The sequence below is a fragment of the Phoenix dactylifera genome, chromosome 11, assembly GCF_009389715.1.
Source record: "Phoenix dactylifera cultivar Barhee BC4 chromosome 11, palm_55x_up_171113_PBpolish2nd_filt_p, whole genome shotgun sequence".
NCBI classification, from domain to species: Eukaryota; Viridiplantae; Streptophyta; class Magnoliopsida; order Arecales; family Arecaceae; genus Phoenix; species Phoenix dactylifera.
In genome coordinates this window covers 20,829,003-20,840,840 of record NC_052402.1, presented here as the reverse complement: position 1 = coordinate 20,840,840, position 11,838 = coordinate 20,829,003, and the positions used below count along the sequence as shown (strand labels likewise).

The 11,838-nt window shown below is 39.8% G+C and overlaps 1 long non-coding RNA gene across 1 annotated transcript; it reads right to left on the bottom strand.

Annotated features, from left to right (window-relative positions):
- Positions 1–1,943: 1,943 nt before the first annotated feature.
- On the bottom strand, positions 1,944–3,599 carry LOC120112435. The gene is made up of 2 exons (XR_005514065.1): positions 2,486–3,599; positions 1,944–2,411 (listed from the first exon to the last, which is right to left on the bottom strand). It is a non-coding gene; the product is annotated as an uncharacterized LOC120112435 (long non-coding RNA).
- Between the last annotated feature and the right edge of the window lie 8,239 nt (positions 3,600–11,838).

Sequence of the window (11,838 nt, the reverse complement as noted above, 5' to 3'; positions counted from 1 at the left end):
CCATATGTCAACATTTTCCCAAACGAAAAAGCGGTGAAATTTTATACCTACCTTTGTGACTGGCTCGGCCAAGAGCCGCACCATGACATCCAGACCTACGTGTTGGCGAGGCTGCATGCTTGAGCCTTACCTGAGTGCTCTTTTAATCCTCTGAATTCCAATGAAAGGCGTGACAAATTTTAAGCTCCAAGGATAGAAAAGTTGTATTCCCATGGAATATGATTTCCATATTTTATGAAAAAGTCTTTTCCATGAGAAACATGAAAAAAAATTTTTTTTAATGAAGTGGGAACCACTACATTTTTATTTTTTCCCAAAAAGATCTTTCAGCATTAAACAGGCATTAAAGACCTAATTTTTATTAAGGATATAATAGGAATTACACATAACTTTTTCAGAAAAGTAGATGGTCAACCAAACATAAGTATTCTGAAAATCTATCAATTTTCCATGTTTAACCAAACATGCTAGAAGTATATTCCCAAGCATTCTCTTCCTACGAATCTTCTTCCCAAGAATTATATTTCTAGGAAAGAAAATGCTTCCCGCGAACCAAACGAGCCCTTAGATGGAAGACAACTCTTCAAACTCTAAAATTTGGCAAGGGAACTTACCTAGCCTTGGCAATTGGAGGTCTAAGGGTATATTGTTGCCATCTTGCCATCTTGTAGTCGTGGTAGAGATATTATGGTCGAATGTCAATTTGGAAAGGAGGTTTTGGGTGTGCCCTAATTTTAATGTAAGAAAATTGGTTAAGTTCATTTTCTGTTGCTGTGGGAAAATAAAGGAGATTCAAGACCATAATTATTTTTGTTACAGGTTGATGGACGTTGCAACTACTTCAATAGTTGGATCCAGAGTAGGGTGGACATACACTCAAGATAATTAGCAAATTGCGGGAAAGAATTGAGAAGTTGGAGCATGAGAAAGAACTTCAGATTGAAAAGGAAAGTGTAGAATGAGAAAAATTTCTGCCTGAAATTCATCTTGCTGAGCTAAAATGTAATCTGTCTTGAAGAAACGAAGCGAGAGAGAGAGAGAGAGAGAGAGAGAGAGAGAGAGAGAGAGAGAGGAAAATGTATTCGATTTGTAGCCTTATCTTGGATGATCACAATTATTGTGATTTTCTTAGCATATAAGCCTAATGCATCTGTTTCTCAACCTTACTTACCATGAGAATGTATTGACTTATTGTGAAACCTGTTAATGACAATGGATTTGTTGCTGGTGTTTAAATTGTAATCTTGTTCTTCCTATATTGTAATTAGACTGATGTCTATTTATAAAGTCAGCTTGTTACAAAGCCAATTTATTACAAAGCCAGTCTGTTACAAAGCCAATTTATTGCAAAGCCAGTCTGTTAACGAAGCCAATCTATTTACAAGTCATCTATAACACAAAGCATATAAATCCATGTTGAGACAATCTGTTCCAAAGGACAAAAACAACAATCCATGTTGAGGCTAAAAGGGCATATAAACACCCTTTCATTGTTGGATTGATGCTTAAAAGGCAATCTGTTAACTGAATATCTATCATTACAAGCCCCAGCTGATTGAAAATAGCTTTCAAGACCTACTAATTAGTTCAAGGCATTACAGTTTGCTGATTGTAAATAGCTTGCTGTTCAATCTAGCTACCATTACTCGGTTCCATACATGAAAATCAATCCAGCTAACGGCTACATATAAGAATCACTTTACACATCTACTAATAGAACCAATATGCTTTTATTTCTGCTTTCACTAAACAAACTCAGTTCAATGGATGAACAGACTCATATCTGTTAACCTAAACAAATACAGTTCCAATACAATCAATTCAATGCACATTTTTCTTTGTTTATCACAAAATAAAGTGACGCCTATTACATTGTGTATCACATTTACAGTCATATGACACACTGTATCCATACATGAACAAACTCATTTCTGCTTTCTTTGAACCAATATGCATTGAATTGTTCAATAGACAGAGAAATATTCAGATCTATACACGCCACTAATTGTTCAAGACATCTATTCACAAGACATTAGAAGGAATAACATTATGTTCAGATCCATAAATGGAAATGATAATATTTACATTCACAAGACATTTAGATTATGTTCAGAACTTTTAGAACCTCTCAATCACAATCAGAACCATGTTCAAAACTCAATTGCAATCAAAAGATATTTAGAACCCCTAGCAATCTCTTAGACCATGTTCAGAACCCCTAGCAACCTCTCAACAGTAACAATCACTGTCTTCTTTCAGAACCATGTGCAGTGAAGTCTTGAGTTGGTACAGTGTTGTCTTGACTTGATAGGATGTCTGGGTGACCCCCTGGTGTTGACTTGGTGCAATACTATTTCTCATGTGACCACCACTTCTAAAAAAAGGTTGGATCTCCTTTCGATCTCAAGTTCCTACAAAACAAAGTGAAAGCTTGTTTGTGATTGTTTAATAATTAACAAGCTGATACATAATGTTTAGCTCCCACCTGATACACAATGCCAAACCAGCTACTATTTTCAACATACATGGGACCAGAATTGTTAGTACTTCCACCTATTACCTGCCACATGACACATTTGCATAAATACAAATAAATAACAGGATACACAACAAATAAATGTCTTGTAATCACAAATAAAGAACATAACCTCTGACATACATTTACATCCCTTTCTTTTCTCTTCTTGCTCTTTCAATTTTTTAGGTCAAGTCTTCTTCGCTTCTTTCAGGTCTTGTAACTTTGCCTAAACTGCATACAATTTGAGCACCTCAGAGAATGATACCTCAGTCTAACCCCAGCCTATATTTTTGTAATACCCTGGAAAAAAAAAAAGGCTCGTGGGCCGAATGGGCCAGGCCCAAACTTGACCCATGCTTGGCACGGGGGCAATCAGGGCGGAAGACCCCGGCTGGGGTCTTCTTCCTCCCCAATTCCGATGGAGGAGGGATTCCTGAGGGATCTCCGAGTGTGATTCGAACTCGGAGATCTTGCCTATATAAATCTCCTCCCTCTCCTCTAATTTTCGCCCCTTGAACCGCCGAAAGTCGCCGCCGGTCCCAAGCTTTTCCTCTCCGAGTTCTCCCCTCTGATTCATCATCGGAAACGTCGCTGGAACGTCGCCGGATTGAGGTGAGCGTCGCTTTCCTTCCTCTTCTTCTTTTTCTATGTCTATACATTGTCCTTTCTTGGGTTTGAGCCGGCTGGTCACCTGGATTCATCCAAAAATAGAGTACTCTGCTTGGCCCCTTTTCTTCCTTGTTCCACCGCCACCGGCTGCCGGGTTTGGCTGGGTTTTGCGGCCGTCGAGGACCCCTAAGATTGGGTGGCAGCTAGTCAGCGGGCCGGCCAAGATCTAGACCAACTTGCCGTGGATCATCCTCCATCTTTTTGGATTCTTCATCTCTTTTTTTTTCTTGTGCCGGCCGACCACCGTCGCCGGTGGTGCCGCAGTTGATGGCCGTCACTGGCCGGCCGTCGTCGCCGAGGATGGGCACCTTGGTGGCTGTGCCACCCTGATCCGAGAAGAGAGGGAGATGGATCGGTTCCCCCTATTTTGAGGAGGAAGAGTTTTCTCTCTCCTCTCTCCTCTCTTGTTATTAGTTCCTCTCTCTCTAGACTTTCTCTCTACTTGGATTATTTCTCTCTCTAGTTTCTCTCTTTTCTAGTTGAGGTTTTCTTTCTCTAGCTTGATCCAGAGAGATCATAGCTAGAAGATAGCTAGATAGTCCTGGGGTGTTAGATACTAGTGGACCCTTTAGATGATCAATAGAGGGTTCTGGGTTGTAGGATACCTCAGATATATTTTGATGTTGATTTGGTTCTGTAGGGGAGCAATCTTTTGGACAAGGGGTCGTTGAGTAGGGTTTCATGTACTCCGATTCGTAGATCGCGGTGTAGGCAGGTGATAGGTCTGTCTCGTTGTCAGCAAAGAGGTAAGAATCATTGTACGCCAATCCTGCTTGATATAAATATTTTTGCACCATATATGTTGATATGCTATAATCCAGACAAAGCAAAAATAGTTTTATATTAAATTATATTTTGATCGTGTTGGCTTGTGATTGGTATTATGATGAATGCATGTATGTGTATAATCTATACCTGCATAATTGAATTTATGGATGTGGTGGTATGGACTAACCATGTTATATTGATTGCCCTATCACGGGCCGGAAACGTGACCATGGTTAGTCTAGGTCGGAAATAAAGTGCAAAAAGGGATGGATGTGTGTTTGCGAATTGATTAAATGAACAGGAACTTTGGGCTTATCTCATTATTATTGATTGCCCCATCACAGGCTGGAAATGTGATATTATTGATTGCCCCGTCACAGGCTGGAAATGTGATACCATCGATTGCCCCGTCACAGGCTGGAAATGTGATACTATCGATTGCCCCGTCACAGGCCGAAAATGTGACCAGGATGTAGCCCAAAGTCGAAAAGATAATTGATCCGGATCAAGTTAATAGAGAATGGAAAGAAAAGCATTGAAAACATTAATTGAAGATTTTGAGATATTGTATGACGTATCACACTTGAGTGGCTAGATTTTTGTTGACATTTGACTTGCATATTTATACTGATTATTCGAGCTTTTGATAACCGGTATATGATTTTATGATATGTGCATTGATTTGTCGTGGTTTTCAAAATTCATATTATTATTGTGTTGGTATGGATGTGTAAGAATTCTTACTGGGCTGTAAAGCTCACCCCCTCTTCTTTTTCTTTACCAGAGTTGCAGGATGCATAGATTTTGATGGGATGGGCGCAGAGTGCAAATATTAGAGTCATTAGCTAGTAGTTTGTTTATCCTTCTTTGATGTCGATGAACATTTGAAAGCTTTTGTAAATGAACTAAATTGATTATCTGGACATGTCGGATTTGTCTATTTGAATTACTAAATTAGTTATGGATTTGTTGGATTTTTGTTAATCATAGGCCTTGCATGATCTTTAGGGCACTGCTCTAGGGCTCATGCGGCCGGTCGCGTACCGGACCTGGGTGCTGGGTTCGGGGCGTAACAGAGTGGTATCAGAGCCAGGTTAAGGTATTCTAGGGTTTAGGTTCAGGTGAGTGTGAGTAGGAAATTATGATAGAAAAACTATCAGAGATTTGGGTTTATAATCACTTGAGATTGTAACAAGAATGATATTATAATCTAAGATTTAAGACCACCAGGGACTGTGGCCTTAGTGGCGTCAGAGTTTGAGGTTTAAGATCATTGAAAATTGTATCAAATTGGAATATGAGCATATGTTTAAGATCATTAGGGATCGTGACAGAAATATATCATAGCCTTAATCACTTGGGACATGACAATTAAATTCAGTGCTTAAGGTGTAAGATCACTGGGCATTGTGATAAAATGTATGCATCGGGTTTGGTTTTCGATAAGTGTGGAAGAAAAGTATAAATTGTCTTTGATCATGATAAAAGAGGTTTGACCTAAGATAAGTGTAGGAAGGTTAACAATGGCATACCGGTTATACCATGTTCAGATATTATTTAAATGACTTGGAAGTTCAAACTTGATATGGGTTGTGATATGATCGTACTTTGGTTTTGCTACTAATTATTAGAGTGTGATTTATACATACATCTTCCGTATTATTGGAGTGGGCTAAGAAAGATTTTTCGTAGTATTAGTGCATAATGTTTTTCGAGGTTAAATCTATATGTGGATTATATTTGGAATCGACATGTTTGAATATTGTAAATTGGCGTATTTCAATTAATGGATTAAATTCTTAAGGCCATATAGTATGCAAATTGTGGAGTATTCTAATTATTTGAATTTGTATATTTGGATTGGGCTACTGAATTTTTCTTATAATTGTTGGAGACTATTGGATGTGTTAACTTGAACTCAAGTCTAGGTTTATGATCTAACCAGAAATCTTTGTCATTGTAAAATACAATATTAAGTAGAGATTTCGGTTTTGAGATGCTTATGTGAGTTATTATGTGTAGCATTGATCATAGACATTAAGGATTTTGGTGAAGAAGGATTTGGAGGTTGATAGAGTTAATTCCTACTCATAGTGATATTTGCTCAACAGTTCTAACCCATTGAATTTGAAGTAAATTCTGTTGGAAGGAAAATCAATGTAGATTTTCTAATTAAATTGCTAAGGGAATACAAGAATTACCCCCTTTAAATTAAACCTAGATATTTGGATTCTAAGAAGGTTGTGGAGATCACGTAGTGACCTTAAACTTGACTAAAGGATTGGGGGTTAGTTATGGTAAGTATACTCTATATAAATCGAGGACAAAAGGATTAAAGGTTTTGCTCTAGTTCTACTTGAAAATTTAAAATTTGGATTTTCTTAGTCTCGATGCAAAGTGATACTTTGGTCAGAAATCATTTTGTGACTTTAGAGAATTTGATGAGTTAGATCAGAGTGCGCAGCGGAAGTGTAGTGGTTGAGTTATTTTGAAACCGATTAGAAAAAAAATAATACCTTGATCTGAAAGGTATTATTATGGAAGACTTGAGTTAGTTTTCTAGTAGAGGGGATGTCGTTGATTCTTTGCCTACTGGAAGTAGTTATGGGCTCTCCTATTTTTGATAATTCTAAGAAGATTTTGGGACATCTCAAATTTAGCGTTAATGGATTGATAGCTCTGTGATTAAGCTTTGGGCCTGGAATGATTTAACATAGTTCTTCGACTCCTAGCTCTGACATTGTTAATATACCTATTTGAACAGGTTTGCGGTTTTCCTAGGATAAAGGTTGATCATTTAATCACAGGCAAAGTTAAGAAAAGAAAATGATTATAGAATATTAAGAGCATTTGATACTAAAGATTTCTCCTATTTCAGTTAAGCCAATTATGATCTCTATGTAGAATCAAGAGAAATTAATTTCTTTGGGATATAATTATGGCATTTTAATTCAAGGTTGGGAGTTTGGAATTCTTTTGAAGGAGATCAAAAGAACTTACTACGTATGGTAAATAGAAAGGATCAAGTTTTGAGATGCTGTGATTTTTGTATGTCAAAATCTTGTGAGTAGGTACTCCGAGAGGGAGACTATTTGAGATCTCAAGGATGATATGATGGATGTATATTTTTAAAGTTTGAGACTTTAAGTAAGTTAATTTCGAGGACAAAATTTTTTTAAGGAGGAGAGTATATAATACCCCGGAAAAAAAAGGATTGTGGGCCGGCCCGAATGGACAGGCCCAAACTTGACCCGTGCTTGGCACGGGGGCAATCAGGGCGGAAGACCCTGGCTAGGGTCTTCTTCCTCCCCGATTCCGACGGAGGAGGGATTCCTGAGGGATCTCCGAGTTCGATTCGTACTCGGAGATCTTGCCTATATAAATCCCCTCCCTCTACTCTGATTTTCGCCCCTTGAACCGCCGAAAGTCGCCACCGGTCCCAAGCTTTTCCTCTCCAAGTTCTCCCCTCTGATTCGTCACCGGAAACGTCGCTGGAACGTCGCCGGATTGAGGTGAGCGTCGCTTTCCTTCCTCTTCTTCTTTTTCTATGTCTATACATTGTCCTTTCTTAGGTTTGAGCCGGCTGGTCATCTGGATTCATCCAAAATAGAGTACTCTACTTAGCCCCTTTTCTTCCTGTGTTCCACCGCCACCGGCTGCCGAGTTTGGCTGGGTTTTGCGGCCGTCGAGGACCCCTAAGATTGGGTGGCAGCTAGTCAGCGGGCCGGCCAAGATCTAGGACCGACTTGCCGTGGATCATCCTCCATCTTTTGGGTCTTCATCTCTTTTTTTTTGTGCCGGCCGACCACCGTCGTCGGTGGTGCCGCAGGTTGATGGCCGTCACTGGCCGGCCGTCGTCGCCGAGGATGGGCACCTTGGTGGCTGTGCCACCCTGATCGAGAAGAGAGGGAGATGATCGGTTCCCCCTATTTTGAGAAGGAAGAGTTTTCTCTCTCCTCTCTCCTCTCTCCTAGGTTCTCTCTCTTGTTTATTAGTTCCTCTCTCTAGACTTTCTCTCTACTTGGATTATTTCTCTCTCTAGTTTTCTCTCTCTTCTAGTTGAGGTTTTCTTTCTCTAGCTTGATCCAGAGAGATCATGGCTAGAGGATAGCTGGATAGTCCTGGGTGTTAGATACTAGTGGACCCTTTAGATGATCAATCGAATTATTTTGATATTGATTTGGTTCTGTAGGGGAGGATCTTTTGGACAAGGGGTCGTTGAGTAGGGTTTTATGTACTCCGATTCGTAGATCGCGGGTGTAGGCAAATGATTGGTCTGTCTCGTTGTCAGCAAAGAGGTAAGAATTCCTTGTACGCCAATCCTGCATGATATAAATATTTTTGCACCATATATGTTGATATGCTATGATCCAGACAAAGCAAAAATAGTTTTATATTAAATTATATTTTGATCGTGTTGGCTTGTGATTGTATTATGATGGATGCATGGATGTGTATAATCTATACCTACATAATTGAATTTATGGATGTGGTGGTATGGACTAACCATGTTATATTGATTGCCCTGTCACGGGCCGAAAACGTGACCTTGGTTCGTCTAGATTGGAAATAAAGTGGAAAAAGGGATTGATGTGTGTTTGCGAATTGATTAAATGAATAGGAACTTTGGGCTTATCTCGTTATTATTGATTGCCCTATCACAGGCTGGAAATGTGATATTAATTGATTGCCCCATCACAGGCTGGAAATGTGATACTATCGATTGCCCCGTTACAGGCTAGAAATGTGATACTATCGATTGCCCCATCACAAGCTGGAAATGTGATACTATCGATTGCTCCGTCACGGGCCGAAACGTGGACCGGGATGTAGCCCAAAGTCGGAAAGATAATTGATCTGGATCAAGTTAATAGAGAATGGAAAGAAAAGCATTGAAAACATTAATTGAAGATTTTGAGATATCGTATGACGTATCACACTTGAGTGGCTAGATTTTTGTTGACATTTGACTTGCATATTTATACTGATTATTCGAGCTTTGGTGATAACCGGTATATGATTTTATGATATGTGCATTGATTTGTCGTGGTTTTCAAAATTCATATTATTATTGTGTTGGTATGGATGCTGTAGGGATTCTTACTAGGCTGTAAAGCTCACCCCCTCTTCTCTTTTTCTTTACCAGAGTTGCAGGATGCATAGATTTTGATGGAATGGTGCAGAGTGCAAATATCAGAGTCATTAGCTAGTAGTTTGTTTATCCTTCTTTGATGTCGATGAACATTTGAAAGCTTTTGTAAATGAACTAATTGATTATCTGGACATGTCGGATTTGTCTATTTGAATTACTAAATTAGTTGTGGATTTGTTGGATTTTTGTTAATCATAGGCCTTGCATAATCTTTAGGCACTGCTCTAGGGCTTCATGCGGCCGGTCGTGTTACCGGACCCAGGTGCTGGGTTCGGGGACGTGACAATTTTGGGCTCTCTAGGACCTCTCTTTCTACTCTTTTTTAGGCCATCTGGTGTGCTTCTTTCTGCTAGGACGATTCAAGAGGTTCAAATTTGTTTCACCTATTATTCCGCCACTAGGAATAGGATATATCATAGGCTCATAAGCCTTTATATAGTCCTCCTTCCTATAATAGCTAATGTTGCATCTCAAGCTGCTGCTTTGATGCATATATTGCAGCAATTGTATGCTTACAATGGATTCCAGTGAGTTCCCACATGCAACAACACAAGACCAATTGTTTAAGTCGACGCAAAAAAAAAAACCTATTGCCACAACTCACTTGGTACACCAAATTTCAGTATATGTAGGCAAACATATAATTTAGGCTGTTTTCTCCTCTTCAAGCCTCTTCTGATGCACTTGGAGTTGATTTTCCATTAAATGTTCTTACTCCCATCTCTTTTCATTTGAAACCTCTGCATAAGGATGGTTTTAATCTACTTTACCACTGTGAGGGATTGGCTTTTCCCTTGCCTCCAATATATAAGAATTTAAAATACTCTCATAGGTGTCAGTGTGTACAGTGTACAGCTGTGTGTGTTGTGTGGTTGTGTAATATAGTTTCCTTATATAGTGTATATCCATAGATAGGCAACAGCTGTATATAGTTTCCTTGTTTTAGGGAGATTTTGATTATAGAAGATTGATAGTAGGCTGTAATTAAGGAAAGGATTTTCTATTTAATGAGAGGAACCCTCCATGAGAGGTATTCAGATCATTTGACATGGTATCAGAGCGCTCCCCTCTAATCCTAAGATTTCTCGGTCTCAATCTCTCGGTAAAGCCCTCGGGGCTCTTGAATTTGTCTACTTTCTGGTCAGCTTTGTTCTAGTGGCTGTGCTAGCCAATCTCGGCTATTCTGGAGGTTGAAGTTCTCGGCAGTTTGGAGTATTCTCGGCAGGCAAGATCTCTTGGAGATTCTCAGAACTGGTCTGCAGAAGCAAGTTTCGGCTTGACCTGGTTATTAAGATATGAATCTTCTTCTCTTGAAATGCTTCGGGTTTTCTCAGTCAATATTTCTTTTGAAACTTTTCAGCCCGTTTCTTCCATTTTGCTTTATAATGTCCGGAGAAAATTCTATTGTTCGTTTTAATGGAAAAAAATTACTCCCAACCTCAATTCAAGATGTTGTGAAGGGAAGGAATGTAGAGTCATTAGATGACTCATCTAAAGGCTCCCACTGAGTCAAAGGAGCTTGACCAATGGGAGAGCAAGGATGCACGAATTGTGTCTTGGTGCTGGGTTCAATTGAGCCGCATATGGTGATAATCTTCAATCATTCACTATCGCTAAGGAGATGTGGGATTATCTCAGGCGTGTTTATAATCAAAATAATAATGCCCGGAGCGTTTCAGTTGGAGTTAGAAATTGCTAACTACAGTCAACGTGATCTCTCTATTGAACAATTCTTGCTGGATTCCTTAATTTGTGGAGCGAATATTCTGGGATAGTTCATTCTAAGGTTCCCAAGAAAGCACTAGCAGCACTACAAGTAGTCCATGCTGAGAGTCAAAGAGATCAATTCTTGATGAAGCTAAGACCAGAATTTGAGATTGCATGGGCTGGTTTGCTAAATCGCATCCTGTTCCATCTTTGGATGTATGCTTGGGAGAATTATTAGGAGAAGGGCAGCGTCTAGCCCACAGCTTGGGATGACACAAGCAACAGCGACTTCTGAGATGGTTAACGTGGCATATGCCGCTCAAGGAAGAGGAAAATTCAAGTCACAGACACAGTGCTACAGTTTGTAAGGAGTTTGGGGCATATTGCAAAGAATTGCAGCAAGAAGTTCTGCAATTATTGCAAAAAGGAGGGGCATATCATTAAGGACTGCAGTGTGCGGCCTCAGAATCGACAGGCTCAACCTTCACGCTGCTGTCCAGCCTTTGTCAGTGCTGTCAGTCCGTCCCTGCTAGTGACCAGCCATCTATAAGCAGTCATTCACCTACTCTCACACCCGAGATGGTACAACAGATGATTGTGTCCACTTTCTTCTGCCCTAGGACTGCAAGGTAAGGGAAAACTACCCACCTCTCCTTGGTTGATTGACTCTGCTGCTTCGAATCATATGACTGGTATAGTATGGCCGCCTTACATGACGTTTTGTAAATCATGAAGGTAAGCAGCATATTCGGATAGCCAATGGCAGTACTCTTCCAATCACTGCAGTTGGAAATCTGGGCCTTCCTTAGCAATGTATTTGTGTCACCGGAGTTATCTTACGAATTTGATTTCTGTTGGGACAATTGGTAGAAGAATAATTGTGACATTTACTTTGGTCGTGGTGGTTGTCTTGTGCAGGATCAAGTGTCAGGGAAGGTGATCGCGAAGGGGTCTAAAGTGGGACGTCTATTTCCCCTCCAGTTTTCTATTCCTAGTACTGTTTCTTTAGCTTGTACTGCTGTAG